Here is a 17,867-nt window from a genome sequence, read left to right as displayed (position 1 = left end):
AACAAAGAGTGTAGTAGGGAATTAAATAGTGATAAAGAGGCAGGGAATCAATGCAAATAGAATATATAACATTTGTTAATATTTATGCACCCAACATAGGAAAATCTAAATATATAAAGCAAATTTAACAGGCCTAGAGGGAGAAATTGACAGCAATATAATCATTGTAGGGGACTTATATCAATGAATGGATCATTGAGACAAGAAAAACCAATAAGAAAATATTGGTCTTAACACATTAGACCAGGTGGACTTAAGGGGTACATCACACACACACACACACACACACACACACACTATTCAATCCAAAAGCAATTTAAAAACCCCACTCTTCTTGAATACACCTGGAAAATCCTCCAGGACAGATTATGTGTGAAACCACAAAACAAGTCTCAATTAACTTGATTGAAATCATATTAAGCATGTTTTCTGACCACGGTGGTATGAAACCAGAAATCGACTACAAGCAAAAAAAACTGGAAATAATCACAAATATAGATTACCAGATAAAACAACCTAGTAGAGAGCAACTAATGGGTCAACAAAAAATAAAAGGATAAATAAAAAGTAACTTGAGACAAATGAATATGTAAATATGATATATCAAAAACCTATAGGGTGCAGCAAAAGCAGATCTAAGAGGGAAGTTCATAGCAATAACAACCTACATCAAGAAACAAGAAATATCTCAAACAATTTAAGTTTACACCTCAATGGAGCTCCCAGTGTAGCACAGTGGAAGTGAGTCTGACTAGGAACCATGAGGTTGTGGGTTTGATCCCTGGCCTCACTCAGTGGGTTAAGGATCCAGCCTGGCCTCGCTCAGTGAGTTAAGGATCCAGCATTGTGGTGAGCTGTGGTGTAGGTCACAGACATGGCTCAGATACCACGTTGCTGTGGCTGTGGTGTAGACCAGCAGCTACAGCTCTGATTGGACCCCTAGCTTGGGAACTTCCATATGCCACAGGTGTGACCCTAGAAAGCCAAAAATGAATAAATAAATTTACACCTCAAGAAAATATAAAAAGAACAAACAAAGCCCAAATAGTAGAAGGAAGGAAATAACAAAGATCAAAGTGAAGATGATTAAAATAGAGGCTAAAAGACAATAACAAAGAACAATGAAACTAAGAGATGGTTCTTCGAAAAGATAAATAAAATTCATAAACCATTAGCTAGACTCACCAAGAAAAAAAAAGAGTGCTCAAATAAATAAAATCAGAATTGAAAGAGAAGTAACAAATGATACCACAGACATACAAAGGATCGTAAGAGAATACAATGAACAATTGTATGCCAACAGATTGGACAACCTAGAAGAAATGGATAAATTCCAAGAAACATACAATCTTCCAAGACAGAAACATAAAAAAATAAAAAATCAAAATAGATTTATTACTAGAAAGGAGATTGAATCATTAAAAAACTATTTCCCTGCAAACAAAAGACCAGGACCATATGACTTTACTAGTAAATTCTACTAAACATTCAGAATATTTAATAACTATCCTTCTCAAACTCTTCCAAAAAATTGAAGAAGGAATGCTTCCAAACTTATTTTACCAGGCCAGCATTACCTTATAACAAACAAGACAAGGACACCACAAAAAATAAATTACAGGCCAACATTTCTGGTGAACATGAATGTAAAAGTCCAAAACAAAATAGTAGCAAGCCAAATTCAACAGTGCATTAAAAGGATTATACAAGATGATCAAGTGGAATTTATTTCAATGATGCAAGAATCCTTTAACATTCACAAATTAGTGTGATAAACCACACTAACAAATAAAAGATAAAAAAATATGATTATCTCAATAGATGTAGAAAAATCTTCTGAAAACATTAAACATACATTTATGATAAAAACTCTCAACAAAGTAGGTATATAATATACCTAAGTATATTAAAGGTCATATATGACAAGCCCACAGCTAACTTCATATGCAGCAGTGAAAAACTGAAGGTTTTTCTTCTAAAATCAGGAATAAGGCTAGGATGCCTACCCTTACCAGTTTTTTCCACTCAACATAGTATTGGAAGTCCTAGCCAGAACAATTAGACAAGAAAAAAGATATAAAAAGCATCAAAGTTGGAAAGGAAGAAGTAAAACTGTCACCTTTTGTGGGTGAAATGATTTTATATGTATAAAACCCTAAAGTCTCCACCCAAACACTGTTAGAAATAATCACTAAATTTAGTAAAGGTGCAGGATACAAAATCAATATACACACATCTGTCATATCTCTAATCACTACCAACAAACCATTAGAGAGAGAGAGAGAGAGAAATAAAGAAAAGAATTCCATCTACAATGGCATCAAAAAGAATGAAATACTTAGGAATAAATTTAATCAAAGAGGGGACAGACCTGTGCACTGAAAATTATAGAACATTGATGAAAAACATTGACGAAGACACAAATTAATGGATAGTCCATACTCATGGATTGGAAGAATTAATATTGCTAAATGCCCATATTATCCAAAGCAATCCACACAGATTCAGGCAAAAAAATATCAAAATTCAATGGCATTTTTCATAGAAATAGATGCTAAATTTTATATAGGACTCCAAAAGACTCTGAATAGACAAAGCAGTATTGAGAAAGATGAGCAAAGTTGGAAGCATCATAATCCTTGATTTTAAACTATATTACAAAGCAAACATAATTGAAAGAGTATGGTATTGGCATAGAAACAGACACATGGATCAATGCAACAGAATAGAGAGTCCACAAACTCATATATATGTCCAAACTGGGAAAGGAGAGCCTTGCCAATAAATAATCTGCAAACTGGTGATAGCCACAAGCAAAAGAATAAAACTAGACTACTATCTTATACCAAATATAAATTTAAAACCAAAGTGGATTAAAGACTTGAATATAAGACCAGAAACCATAAAACCCTTGAAAGAAACCATTGGCAATAAGCCCTTTGACATTGGTCTTGGCAATGATTTTTCAGATCTGACTCGAAAAGCAAAGGCTTCAAAAGCAAAAATGAATAAGCGGGATTACCTCAAACTAAACAGCTTCTGCACAGCAAAGACAACTACCAACAAAATGAAAAGACAACTTATTGAATGGGAGAAAATATTTGCAAATCATAAATCTGGTGAGGGGTTCATGTTGAAAATATATAACGGATTCAGGAGTTCCCTTCGTGACTCAGTGGTTAACAAACCCGATTAGGGTCCACAAGGACATGGGTTTGATCCCTGGCCTCACTTGATGGGTTAAGGATCTGGCATTGCCGTGTGCTGTGTTGTAGGTGGCAGACAAAGCTTGGATCCCTAGTTGCAATGCATGTGGTGTAGGCCAGCGGCCGTAGCTCTGATTTGACCCCTACTAGCTTGGGAACTTCCATATGCTGCAGGTGCAGCCCTAAAAAGCAATCTATCTATCTATCTATCTATCTATCTATCTATCTATATCTATATATAGATATCTATCGAAATAGACAGATATTGATAGATATCCAGATATACATAGATAGATATAGATAGATTACAGATATAGATAGTATATTTATAGTATTCATAGATATATATATATAGTATTCATAACTCAGTAGTGAACAAAACACAGTTTGATTAAAAACTGGTTAGAGGATCTGAATAGACATTTTTTCCCCAAAGAAAACCAAAGATGATCAACGGACACATGAAAAAATGCTCAACATCACTAATCAGGAAAATGCAAATCACCTCACATCTTAGAATGGCTATTATCAAAAAGGCAAAAACGAACAAGAGTTGATAAGGATGATGTGCAGTGTTGGTGAGAATGTAAATCGGTGCAGCCACTGTGGAAAACAGTATGGAGTTTTCTCACAGAGTTAAAAAGAGAACTAATCTCCAATCCAGCAATTCCATTTCTGGGTATTTATCCAAAGAAAAGGAAACCTAGCACCCCTAGATTTATATATACATATATATGATATTGTGTACTGAGTTGCATACTATTTAGCCAAAACCAGAATGAAATCTTGACATTTGTGACAGCATGGATAGACCGAGAAGGTCTTCTGCTGAGGGAAATAAAGCAGACAAAGACAAATACCGTATGATTTCACATATATGTGAAATCTATAAACAACAAAGACAGATTTACAGAGCACATTGGTGTTTGCCAGAGGGGTAGGTGTCAGGGGTATGACGGCAGGAAAATTGGTAAAGGAAGTTAAGAGGTACAAACTTCCAGTTATAAAATAAATAAGTCATGGGGATGTAATTTATGGTATAGTGACTATAGTCAATATTCTTGTAGGGCATATTCATAAGTTATTAAAAGCATGCATCTTAAAATTTTTTATTATTCCCACACACATAAAATTGTTACTTTTTATGGTGACAGATGGTAAATAGACTTATTGTGGTGATCATTTCACAGTGTATACAAACACTGAATCATAAATGTTGTATATCTGAAACTAATATAATGTTACGTGTCAATTAGACTTCAAATTAAAAAAGATGGAGTCAGGCCTCATCAAGCAAGGTGAAATACTTAAGATATATCATTTTATTTATTTCAGATAAATGTAATAACTTAAACTATGTTAAGCAGGAGCTTCCTAGCAGGGAAAAGTGAAATGCCTAGCTTAATACAGCAAATTAATAAATTTGTTACTAGAATTTAGAATGTTAAGAATTCATCTAAAGTGATTGTGAAAAGCTTGTTTTCTTAACTGGTTTTAAAAAGCCTCTGAAAGATTTTTTTTCTTTTTTACATTGTTAATTTATTCAGCTAACTTTTCCTTCCTGGACTGTGAAACTACAAACTTCAGTGCAGCTGCTGCTCAAATGTTCACCAATTCCCAAGTGAAGTCTGTACTAATGACGCTATACAAAATTCAGGGGTAAAAGACTTGGGCCACATCATTTGCAAACTATTCACAGACATGGAAGATAAAATAGATTCTTAATCAGTTGAGACTCTTGGAAACTATGTTCAAAGGATCTTGCTCTTTTCCTCTTGAAATATGGGGTGTCACGAAACACATGTGCTTACATGGCTCAGATACATGGGCTAGGAATGGGCTTTTAAATTAAAAAAAGGTTAGAGAAAGGAAACATCCTTTAATTAAAAACGATCTCCAACAATATAAGGAGAATCACATGTCAGTATCTGGGGGCTTCCCATCGCCTACCGTGAGACACAGGATGTGACATTTGAATAATTAATGGAAAGTCTTTGTAAGTTCAGTAATTATCCCTTTCCAGAAAAGCAAAGGGAGGGCCCACATTCCATGTCCCAATCTGGCTCCATCCTGTGCATTCAGACGATCTCACCAAGGCCTCTGACTGCATCCCGGTGACACGACCCTCACAATGGTCACAGTCACCAAGGCAATGCTGGCGCCAGCAAGCTTTAGTTTGTTAGGGGAAAAAAATACTACTTTCCATGTATGTTTAAATAATACAGACACATAATATTAAAAAAACAGAAGCTCTGAGTGTGTAATGTGACTCTCAGCCTTTGCAAAATAGGCAAAGATCCAAATATTTCTCTCTGCTAAAAGAGTTTAAAATATGTTTCCAGGGGTAGCTTGGCTGGAGAGGCTACCGCTTGAGATGGGTGAGCTGAAAAGTTGGATGAGGGGATAATCTGCGTTTTCCAAGACAGAAGCACAAGGGCTCTTAGGGGTCGCTGAGGTCCCGAAAGGAGGGTAGACTCTGCAACGGAACTTCCCAAGTTACTGCCAAGTGCTTGTACATGGCCGTGGGGGTGAAGAATTGAGTGGAGGGGGTTTTGGCGGGGGTGGTTGGGGCAGGATCAGAGGGGATGAGACACGTTATTTTCGAAGTTTTATTTACTTATTTATTTTTTTGCTTTTCAGGGCCGAACCCATAGCCTATGGAAGTTCGCAGGCAAGGGATTGAATCGGAGGTGCAGCTGCCAGCCTGCACCCCAACCACCGCAACATGGGATCTGAGCCGCCTCTGTGACCTACACCACAGTTCATGGCAACCCCGGATGCCCAACCCGAGGGAGGCCAGGGATTGAACCCTCATCCTCATGAATACTAAACGGATTCATTTCTGCTGCACCACATTGGGAACTCTTTTCCCTTATCTTAAGCTCAGCTGATTATCAACCTTCATTGCATAACATAATCATAGGCAGCACCCAAGTGGGTAGAGGTCACGGGAGCCAAAGCCTTGCTGTGCTTTCATGATGTTAAGAGATGTGGGGAGCAGTACGAAGTAGAATTCGAATCATGTCCATATTAAGCACCTACGAGGTGCTAAGTATGACTCAAGTTTGGAAACACAAGGTAAATCAGAATCCATTTCTTCCTCAAAGCGTCTCCAAGAGAGGAAGGCAGGCTTCTTTGCAAATAATTATGATACAATAAGCTATTTGCAAAACTGATGACCAACATGAAAAAATTTGTGGTTTTATTTCGATAGGCTATTGAATTTCACAAGTTGGCATATAGTATTTAGGACCATAATCAAAGTTGGTGTGAGTAAAGCATTGGCTGAAAATTCTGCAAAATGGGATGAGATTGAAGGGAACCCCATTCTCATCTGCCCCCTTGTCCTCATCCACAGCGCTGTCTCTGACCACCCATCCTGCTTTCGACTCGACACCCAACTTGGAATATCCTCTTCTTTCCATCACAATACAGAAATGGTGTTTAAAGGCAGAAAAACCAGATAAAAAGAGCCACGTTCCATTGGGGATTTTGAAGCTCATGTCCCACTTACAGACCCCCTCTCCCCATGGCGTATTCTCTGTTTCTCCCACAGCCAGTCTGCTTTCCTCGTCTATCACCTGTTACTCAATTGTACATTTGATAAGGGACTGAGGACCAGAGGCATTTTCTTAGTTTGGGAATCTTCTCTTAGCCTCCCCACCTGAGACCTAACAATGTTACAGACGGTGAAGCCACAGAAGCCATTCAATAAAGTTTTAGTAAATAACTTTCTTAAAAAGAGAAAGAAAAACAAAATGATGGAGTTCCCTTTGCGGTACAACAGAATGAATCTGAGTAGGAATGTTGAGGTTGCGGGTTCCATCCCTGGCCTCGCTCATTGGGTTAAGTATCCGGCATTGCCGTGAGCTGTGGTGTAGGTTGCAGATGCCGCTTGGATCCCACATAGCTGTGGCTGTGGTGTAGGCCGGCAGCTGTAGCTCTGATTGGACCCCCGGCCTGGGAACTTCCATATGCTGTGGGTGTGGCCCTAAAAAGTAAAAAAAAAAAAAAAAAAAGAAAAAGAATTCCTTGTTTATAGGGACTTTAAATGGGTATATAGGAAGTGCCGTTTGCTACTGAATCTTTTTGTTTTTCAGGCCAAGATGCAAAATGAGTGGCTAAATGGTGAGAACAGGGTGAGCCTCAGAAGATGAGGGAAGAATAATACAGCTGAAGACAACTTCCTGTGGTTGAGCTGTGGTGTAGTTTGCAGACGAGGCACGGATCTGGCATTGCTGTGGCTGCGATGTAGGCTGGCAGCAGCAGCTCCTATTCGACCCCTAGCCTGGGGACTTCTATATGCTGCAGGAGTGGCTGTTAAAAAAAAAAAAAAAAAAAAGTTGAAAAGATGATGGTTGCCCTGATCTGAGGAAGGAGGGCAACTTCTAAGAGCTGGAAAAGGCAGGAAACAGCTTCTTCTCAAGAGTTTTGAGAAAGGAATGCCACCTTGCCAACATCTTGATTTTAGCCCATTGAGAAAGGGGTCAGACTTCTAACCTCTTGGACTGTGAGGTAACAAATCTGTGTTGTTTCAAGCTGCTAAATTGGTGGTAATTTGCTACCATATCCATAGAAAGCAAATAACTGTAGACTTGGTCAACCCCCAGTGCGTGCTGACCGTGGTGGAAGATGCAAAGGATGCATTGTGGGTAAGCAGCGCTTCTGGTTGGCTATTCTCAATGCAGAAGGACTGAGTGACAGACCCTCCAAGATGTCCCAGGGAAAAGGTCATTGTAACTCCCCACCCATGAGAGCCCCAGACGGTGGGGCTCTCTGGGACAAATGCTCAAGTCCTAAACTGTTCCAGAGGTTAAAAACTGCCACTCTAGAAGCCCGATTCAGCAATCTGACTCTGTCCCTTGTATAGAGAATTTTTAAAAAATTTGAATTCGTGGCCAACATTTAAAGATTCCACCTAAGCATCAAGATTTCTGAATTTTCTTGGGAAAAAAAAAAATCAGAAAATATTGCCATACTTGGTTCTCACGGGAGTAGAGGTGTGGCTGTCCCTTTAGATCGAGCATGCTCACTCACACTGCTGTCTCCATCCCTGTCACTGGACTGTCACTTACCCTCTCTGTGTAACCCTATCACTTAGCCCTGTGGGCACCAGTGTGTAACTCCTGGTACTCTGCCCATGTACAATACACACTTCAGAACTGGCCTAACCAGGGAAAGCTCATAAGGGTATCAAGCCGGTTTCAGTACTTTATCATGTATGATAGCAAAGAATGCCTATGTTGATTTCAGCAGAAAAAAAATCTCGAAGGTGAAACAGTTTGGTTCATTTCTCCACTCCTTCCAAATTCTTAGCCTAAGCAGTACCAAGAAATACCAGCATTTGGTGCCTGATAAGGTATTTTCAGGCCTAATTATGTCTTTGATTCTGCTCAGCCAAAGTTTGGCTCCTTTAAGCATTTCTATAAATCTGACTTCCACAGATAAGCAGGGAATTTTCAAAAGGATATAAATCAATCTGGGGCCCTTTCAAGATGGTGGATGATGCACTCAAACAGAATGTCAAACGGTTGGACAGCATTTTCCTGTGTGCACGGCCAAGGTTGAGAGAAATCCCTGGGCACTTTCAGGAGATTAAAAACACGCAAGCTCTGACATCAGCTGCAACATGACCTGCTCTTGCAAAATGCACTCAGGAATCCTGACGCGTTAATTGTTATGTTTGGCTTTATGACCGACGTATCTTTTTACTCATATCTGAATGCCGATGGTTACAGCCCCAAATTTTCTGAAAAGTGATATCTTACAAGCTCACACTTGCAATGGCTCCAAACAGTGATGGAAGGTCATAGATACAGGACCAAGAGAGGTGAGTCGGTCACAAAGGGGCAGTGTCCTGAGCGGCTGGGCAGGAATGCACCTTTTCCATCACAGGCTCTGGTCTTCAGCCTACAATGGAGAGAATAATCAGCCAGAGACGGGCAGGGGAGAGGCCAGGCTGGGCTTTGACATGGCCTCTGTGGGCGTGATGGATGTGCATAAATTCAACCCCGCCCAGGGGGTCAGGTGGCACCACCAAGACAAAGAGGGCAAATAATTTGGTTCTGGAAAAGAACGGTCCCTATTTTCTTTTCTTTCTTTCTTTGTTTCCTTTTTTCTTTTTCTTTCTTCTTTTTTTTTTTTTCCTCTATTTGGGCCCAAACAGTACAGTATCCCTATTAAACTGAAAATCCATGCAAGAAGGAAAAATGAAGCCCAAATGAACTCTAAATAGAAACAGTTCCTGGATAGATGATAGTTAATTTTGTAGAAGTTTCTGTATGAAGAGAAATAAAGGAAGGAAGACAGGAGAAAGAAAGAAAAAGAAAAAGAAGGAAAGAAAGGAAGAAAGAGAAAGAAAAGAAAGAAAGAAAGAGAAAGAAAGAAAGAAAGAAGAAAGAGAAAGAAAGAAGGAAGGAAGGGAAGAAAGAAGGAAGGAAGTAAAGAAAGAAGGAAAAAAGAGGAAGGAAGGAAGAGAGGAAGAAAGGAAGGAAGGATATAAGAAAGGAGGAAGGAAAGAAGGAAGGAAAGAAAAAGAAAGAAAAGAAAGAGAAAGAAAGAAAGAAAAGAAAGAGAAAGAAAGAAAGAAATTAAAAAGAAAGAAAATGCCACTCACATCTTGCTTCCAAGCCCCGTCCAAAAACATCTGCTTTCTGGATTACAGAAGGAGACACTATCCAAGTCTGTGAAAAAACAAGATCTCTCAAATCTTTCCTTTGGAGGCTTTGGGTAAAAACAAGTGAGGGGAGAGTGATTTTCCTGCTGGCCCCGAGGGCAGCCTGAGCAGACAGAGAAACAGAGTACGTGCCTGCCCACTGTCCCAACTGGTAAACAACCTTGAGAAAAATTTCTTCAGCCTTTTCATTGCCTCCTTCCATCTCTGAGCAGGGATTCAGACAGGACCTGGATTTCTTTGAGCTTTTGATAACCTACATACCACGATCCCCTCCTCCCCATTCCCCAACCCAGGTCCCAGAGAGTTTTGAGAAATATCTATAAATTCTCCTACTTGCCAGACAGTTTTTTTCCACTGCTAGGCAACCGGCTGTAATGTCAGGCCTGTGACATCAGGGGCTCGTAGTTGACAGCTCCCAAATGTTAAAGGGGACTTGGGTTTTACCTGCTTTTCTTCGTCCAACTCCCAGCCTTGGAGCAAGTTGGCTTTTTAAGTCCTGGTCTGAGTGGGCGGAAATGTGCCACTTTAGGAGGGACGCTGGGGAGGTGACAATGGCAGGCACCTGCTGTGTGCCAGGCAACAAGCTGAGTTTTGCCTCACTTGATGGTCAGGAACACCTCAGAGGTCAATTTTGTCAGTGTGTTTAGACAGCTAAGGACCTCCGAGAAATTAAATAGGCTGATAATCTTAAGCCAGTAAGTGGCAATGCTGGCATTCCAAACCCAGGCCTCCTGCCTCTGAAGTTTTACTTGTCTATACAGCCTTGATAAGGACAAGATCTCTTGGTTTCTTACTCCCTGTAGAAACATCTCAAAAGATACTCTGATGCTTGCTCTTTTGAACTTTTTATCACTTATCCCTAGGAACAGAGAATTCCCACACAGAGAATTGCATACAGCAATAAGAGCTTTGCAGAAGAAATTATTAACATACCTCAGCTCAAAATTAATTTCCTCTTTGAAACCCCAGACAATATCTCAGAGGGAGAGGGTCAGGATAGAAGGTGAGGGTTGCCATAGAATGCAAGTGACTTGGGTCATTCTACCAGCACCGCCCCCCCCTCCCCCCGCCGCCCGCAGCCATCACGTTGTTCATGTCACTATCCGTGTATGGGTCCTTTTAAATAAGTAAGAATTTGGATTTTGACAGGTTTATGGGAAATTGGCAGAGGCAGAGCTGATTCTGAGGGACTGGTTCAATGGGCAGCCGAACAATCTCATTTTGTGTGTCTATACAAAAGGACAGGGCAGTAACATGCAAAGGTCATGGGCTGTGGAATTAGAATACCTGATTTCAAATTACTGAACCACATTGAAATACTGTGTGATCTTGGGCTAATTACCTAACCTCTCTGGGCCCTTCTTTGTCCTACTGATAGCTCTAAGTCTTGCTGAGACCATGTAAATAACAGGGTGCCTAGCTCACAGGAGGCATCTAAAACATACTTTTTCTCGTCACTCTTCTCATTTTCTTTTTTCAGGAATGCCTCAATCCTAAGGTGTTTCTTTTTTCTTTTTCTTTTTCTTTCTTTCTTTTTTTCTTTTTTCTTTTTTTTTTTTTTTGCAAGCTTCAGATATTCTTAGTTTGGTGGTGGTGTTGAAGATTGAAACCTTCAAATCCACTTGGATGTGTAATCCTAAAGGTATTGTTTAAGATCTTGGAGCCTCTATTTTTTTTTTTTTTTTGTCTTTTTGCCTTTTCTAGGGCCACTCCCGCAGCATACGGAGGTTCCCAGGCTAGGGGTCCAATTGGAGCTGTAGCCACCAGCCTACACCAGAGCCACAGCAATGCAGGATCCAACCTGCATCTGTGACCTACACCACAGCTCATGGCAACGTGGGATCCTTAACCCACTGAGCGAGGCCAGGGATCGAACCTGCAACCTCATGGTTCCTAGTCAGGTTCATTAACCACTGCGCCACGACGGGAACTCCATATTTTTTTAGTTATAAACTGGTGATGATAATTGTAATAGTACCTTCTCTGCCTCAGGACCTAGATTTGGGGATCAGATAACTGGCAGACATCTCTCAAACTCAGGGAAGATCCAGGCCCAGGGGACAAATTCTAACCACAGACAGCAATCATAATTCCCTCTCCTTCCCCAGGGCGGGCTTCTAAAGATGGGTATAAATAATGCACACTTCTGGCCAAAGAAATGGAACGGGAATTACTTGGGCTGTTTACGTAGGCTGCTCCTGGTGGACGTGATGCCTGGAGAGCTGGCAGCCGTCTTGAATCCATGAGGTGTCCTTCCCAAGGATGCAACCACCGTGCTGAAGAAGGTGGAAGAAAGGCTGGGGAGACCTCAAAGGGCCCTTAGTGACACTGCGGAACTGCTGAATGAGTCCTTGTCTGTCCCTCTTCATACTTGTTGTCCTGTGAGATAATGAATGCTTAAGCGACTTCAAGCAAAGATTTTCTTACCTGCACCTAAAGGTTTGACCAGTTCTACGATGTCTGCTTCTTAGACCTGCTCTGAGAATTATGAGCAACATATGGAAAGCACCTAGAAAATGCCTGTCATTTGTAAACACCTGATTATTGTATAATAATTGTAGAGCTGATATTTGTTGTCGTTGTTAACATACAGGCTCTCTAGGGAAGCAGAGGGTCCCTCTTCAAATGGATAATTCCTTGGAGCCTATGTTAATGGTGTTACAGAGAAAATTCATACACAGGGCCTTGACATCCTAGCATGTTGAGATTCCATGAGATTTTACCCATTGTTACAAACAAAATTGCAATGTGAAGATGTTGCAACTCAGATGAGAAGAAACGGTATGAAACAAACTGCTCTTGTTACTAAAGACTGGGTGATTTTCCTTAACCACGAGTACAGCTCTTTTTTCCAAGCTTTTCTTTCCTCCTCTCTTGGCTGTGAGCTTGTTTGACTTATCTTTTTGGCTTGAGTGGAATTTCAAATCTTCCAGCGTCTCTGACTGTTTGGATAAATAGCTTGCAAGGGAAAGAAGGCTGGAACTGAGTCTAAACTGCCATGTGTTGATTGGGTGAGGATTATAAATTGTCTAGAAAGTGGAAAAAAAAAAGACTAAAAATGCTAATTGTGGGCTGAGATAGTTCATTCACAAATTCAGTCAACATGTATGAAGGTCTTATTCCTGGCGCTGGGAAAACAAGGTCAAACAAGTCAGAGCCCTGTCATTATGGGCTTAGAGATAACCCAGGAGAGAAAGGCATGTGAACAAGTGTATGCAAAAAAATCTATTAAAATGGCCAAAATAGTCATGATACAATGATGTTGAAACCAGAACATCGACTGGGATCACTGCTCTTCACAGCTACTGGTGACTCTGGTGACCGAGTACTTCCCCTGCATCCAGTTTAAGTTCTTCTTTTTTTTTTTTTTTTTTTGCTTTTTTTCAGAACATACCTGTGGCATATGGAAGTTCCCAGGCTAGGGGTCCAATCAGAGCTATAGCTGCTGGTCTGCACCACAACCACAACAATGTGGTATCCGAGCTGTGTCTGTGACCTACACCATAGCTCACAGCATGCTGGATCTTTAACCCACTGAGCGGTGCCACGGATCGAACCTGCATCCTCATGGATCCTAGCCGGGTTCATTACTGCTGAGTAACGATCTCCCTGTCTTACGTTCTTCATCTCCACTGTTTCTGCTGATCTTCATCACAATTCTTTGTGATGTCTGTTTGTTATGTCCGTTTTAGAGATGAGCACAACTGAGGCCCAAATGCACACTATTAGTTAGTGGAGGAGCTAGAATTCACATCCAGCACCTGCTAAGCACAAAGCTCACAATCCTCACTCGGTCATGACAGAGGTTGGAACAGGGTAAAATGGAGGAAATGGAGAAAAAAAATATTCTCAACTTGTTCTCTTTATGTTCCACTAATAAGCCCAACTCTTTTCATTCTCAAGGTCTCTATATGTATTGTTTATTTTTCCCCCTTTTATTCTCTCTTTAATTGTTTCTTTGTTTGGATTCTTTTTCTTTTTCTTTTCTTTTCTTTTCTCTCTTTTTTTTTTTTTTTTTTTTTTTTTTTTTTTTTTTTTTTTTTTTGTCTTTTTACCTTTTCTAGGGCCGCTCCAGTGGCATATGGAGGTTCCCAGGCTAGGGGTCGAATCTGAGCTGTAGCCACCAGCTTACACCACAGCCACAGCAACACAGGATCCGAGCCACATCTGCGACCTACACCACAGCTCACGGCAACGCCAGATCCTTAACCCACTGAGCAAGGCCAGGGATCGAACCTGAAACCTCATGGTTCCTAGTCAGATACGTTAACCACTGAGCCATGACAGGAACTCTGATCCTTTTTATTTTTTATATCTCAGATCAAATGTCAGATGTTTCCATTTCAGAAAATGGGATCACCATTCACCCAGTTATGCAGACAAAAAACCTGGGAGATGATTTATCTGTTTTCCCAGCCTTTCCATATCCAGGGCATCACCCTGTCCTGGTGATTCTGCCTCTAAGTTTTACCTGGAATTCGACCCCATCCTGTCACATCCACTGTAAACTCTTGTCTAAGTTACTGCTCTCTTTCATCTGGGTTAACAGACAGTCTCTTCTCATTACAACTTAGTGCGCCATAACTGATACAGAAAACTGGTACCTTAAAAGAAGGTGCTGCTATGATACAAACTTACTGTAGGTGGTATTTATTGACTTGGTCCAAAACTAGATGGAGGAGAAACAAATAAAAGAGAGTAAAAAAATAGACCCTCAGCTCATGCAGTAACAGAACATTTGATCAAATTGCTGCCTGCAAACACTTAGAAGGCAGGACACAGGCTTACTGCGTCTGTTGAAAATGAAAGGAATTTCGTTAGAAAGAATGTTATGCTATGTTTCTTGCTGTTACAGTTGCTGTTTATACAAAGAGATTGCAAGAAAGAGATGAGATGATTCAAGAATTGGCTGATTTGCAATTAGCAATTAAAGGCTTTGCGAGGTTGGAAAAGCCACTTGCTTTTGGACCGAAAGAGTGGGAAATGAAATAAATAAATAAGACTAAAAGGCCTTCATGTGACAGAGGCTTGGTGAGAAAGCTCAGCTATAAGCAGGTTACTGCCCATCTAAACTAAATCATGTTTCAGTAAACTGACAGAGGAAATATAGGGGAGATGAAGCCTAGAGATAAAGCACCTGTAAGAATAAAGTCTGTGAAAGAAGGTTGTTTGGAAGCAGATAGATTAGAAGCTTTCTAAGTGTTTGAAGAAATTATATTGCCAAAGAAAGCATGAGCCTGTTTAAGCCATAAAAGAATCCTTGGGCCCTTTAACTTATACCTGTAGGAAGCAATTGAAAATGTATACTTCTCATGGAGTTCCCATTGGGACTCAGTGGATTAAGAACCCAACATAATGTCCATGAGGATTCGGGTTCGATCCCTGGCCTCGCTCAGTGGATTAAGGATCCAGCATTGCCTTGAACTGCAGTGCAGGTCACAGATGTGGATTGGATCTGGTGAAGGCCAGCAGCTGCAGCTCCGATCCAACCCCTAGCCTGGGAACTTCCATGTGCTGTAGGTGCAGATGTAATTTAAAAAAAAAAAAAAAAAAAGGAAAAATGAAAATGCATAGTTCTCAAGGAGAGGATACTCACCACTTTCTATAATTTAGATGTATCCCCAGGGAGAGAAATAACAGGAAGAACCAGAAACTTCCTGGAGTGAAATTGATAAGGGTGTTCCTTTCGGAGAGCAGAATCACTGTCAAATCATGAGCAGGACAGGAGGTCTGCCCTTCTAATGTCAGCCAAGAAGACTCCATCATTGCTACGGACCAGGGACTGCCATGCGTTTCCCAAGCTTTTTCTTTTCTGAGTTCATATCATGGTTATCCTACCTCTGCCCCACCGCTGCATTTCATGGGAGTGTGATGAGTCGGGGGAACAAGCTCTTTGTCGTTTGGTTTATGGACTAAGGAACCAAGACTGGATCTGATGGAGGGAATTGCACATCACCTAGAGATCATGGACATTACGTTGCCCACAGTGATGGGTGGGGCATTTGGCTCTTTCCGGTGACAGTCAAGTGAGCCTGTTCCTTGGGAAGAAAGAATCATATGGATTTTGGGTGGTCAGAGAGGCCGATGGGTCAAGATTGCTAGCTGGCCCTCCACTTCAGCAAGCTCTTCCAGTCCTGGGGCTGACCTGAATGATCTTTCTGAGATCTCTGCATGGATGCTCTTTTCTTGCTTTTGCAACATTTTCAGTGTAAATGTCATCTCTTCAGCAAGGACTTTCATCACCACCAGAGCTAAGTGGTCCTCACCCCAGGCGTTTCCAACCCATTACTGTTTTGTTTTCTTCTTAGCACTTAATTGTTATCTGACATTCTTCCATTGATTTGCTGCTTTCTGTGTTTATTGCATGTTTCTTTTGTCTAGACAGTGAGCTCTATGAAGACGAGACTTTGTCTGGATTAAAGATCAGTTCACTTCTGAGTTCCCGGAGTTTATCACGACCTGCCTAAAAATGGCCTTGGTTGACTGAATGAATGAAGCCAAACTAGGTAAGAAACAAGGAATTCAGATCCTTTGCTAACACTTGTAAGGTAGTTTCTCCAGCCAAATATTCAAGACTATGAAATTCATTTACTATTTTCTTTTATTTGCATAAACCTTGACTTGAGCGGGGGCCCATAATTTTCCATGAAGTAATTGTCAGATATTTTTTCAGTTGGACCAGGTGTTTGACTATCAGGGAGACATAGTACTGAGAAGCTAATTTTAATTCTTCCTATAATTTTAAAGTTTTCCCAAATTGCCTACTCATATTAGCTGAAGGTGCCTTGGTCCATCAAGTGTTCTGTAGGCAGTTTAGTAGCTTAAGAGAACAAAAACCAAATATTTCTGTCTAAAACACCGAAGTCTATCTCTTCATTGTCAGTTTATTTATCATTTTGTTTTAGGTGCATCTTTTATAAACACAAGCAAACGCCAATACAAACTTTAAAAGTTGAGGTGTGTTTGTTGACTCTGATAATGGTTTTGTGTGTTCTTTTTTTCCCCCAAGGGAGGAGTTAAGCCATTTACCTTTGTTTTCCTAAGAGATATCTGTTGCATTACTGCCATCTTTTTGTTTTTGTTTTCTGTCTTGTGTGCTTTGCTAAATTGCCTTCTTTTTAACCTTATGTGTTTATTCTATTAACGGCTAACATTTGCCCAAAAATATACCATAATATTTTCATGGTTAAATGTGTAAAGAACATTTATTTTCAGTTTAAGAGGGGTATATACTGAGGAGTGGAATTGCTGAAACATATGGTAATTTTTTGTTTCAATTTTTTTAACTCTAAATTCCCCTTGATTTCTTTTAATTTCTTTTATTTTTTAAGATTATTTCCCCAATACATTTTTTTTTTAACCATACAGCATGGTGACCCAGTTACACAAACATGTGCACATTCTATTTTCTCTCATTATCATGCTCCATCATAAATGATTAGACATAGTTCCCAGTGCTATACAGTAGGATCTCATTGCTAATCCATTCCAAAGGCAATAGTTTGCATCCATTAACCCCAAGCTCCCAATCCACCCTACTCCTTCCCCCTCCTCCTTGGCAACCACAAGTCTATTCTCCAAGTCCATGCTTTTCTTTTCTGTGGAAACGTTCATTTGTGCCATATATTAGATTCCAGATATAAGTGATATCATATGGTATTTGTCTTTCTCTTTCTGACTGACTTCACTTAGTATGTGTCTCTAGTTCCATCCATGTTGCTGAAAATGGCATTATTTTGTTATTTTTTTTTACGGCTGAGTAGTATTCCATTGTGTATATATACCACATCTTCCTAATCCAATCATCTGTTGATGGACTTTGGGTTGTTTCCATGTCTTGGCTATTGTGAATAGTGCTTCAGTGAACATGTGGGTGCATGTGTCTTTTTTAAGGAAGGTTTTGTCTGGATATATGCCCAAGAGTGGGATTGCTAGGTCATATGGTGGTTCTATGTATAGATTTCTAAGGTACCACCATACTGTTT

The 17,867-nt window shown here is 40.2% G+C and overlaps 2 long non-coding RNA genes across 6 annotated transcripts in view; one reads left to right on the top strand and one right to left on the bottom strand.

The window, feature by feature from the left end:
• The window catches only part of LOC102161091 (uncharacterized), a 31,242-nt gene extending 21,199 nt beyond the window's left edge, over positions 1-10,043 (bottom strand). The window contains exons 1-2 of one of the 2 annotated variants that reach the window (XR_014818345.1): positions 9,823-10,043; positions 8,975-9,116 (exon numbers count right to left, since the gene is read on the bottom strand). This is a non-coding gene — a long non-coding RNA (uncharacterized LOC102161091). The remainder of the gene's footprint in view (positions 1-8,974; positions 9,117-9,822) is intronic. The other variant, XR_014818344.1, reaches the window with a different exon arrangement.
• LOC106505126 (uncharacterized) overlaps positions 8,920-17,867 on the top strand; it is a 42,769-nt gene continuing 33,821 nt past the window's right edge. For 3 of the 4 annotated variants that reach the window (XR_014818343.1, XR_014818341.1, XR_001299235.3), the window contains exons 1-2: positions 8,920-9,036; positions 16,264-16,388. This is a non-coding gene — a long non-coding RNA (uncharacterized LOC106505126). Of the gene's footprint in view, positions 9,037-13,898; positions 15,122-15,378; positions 16,389-17,867 lie in introns of those variants that run through there. The other variant, XR_014818342.1, reaches the window with a different exon arrangement.

This window comes from Sus scrofa, chromosome 10 (genome assembly GCF_054392235.1).
Source record: "Sus scrofa isolate SSC_HxYL_T2T_F1_AM1 chromosome 10, Sscrofa_HxYL_maternal_Yorkshire_Landrace_v2.0, whole genome shotgun sequence".
NCBI classification, from domain to species: Eukaryota; Metazoa; Chordata; class Mammalia; order Artiodactyla; family Suidae; genus Sus; species Sus scrofa.
This window is presented reverse-complemented; position numbering and strand designations above follow the sequence as displayed.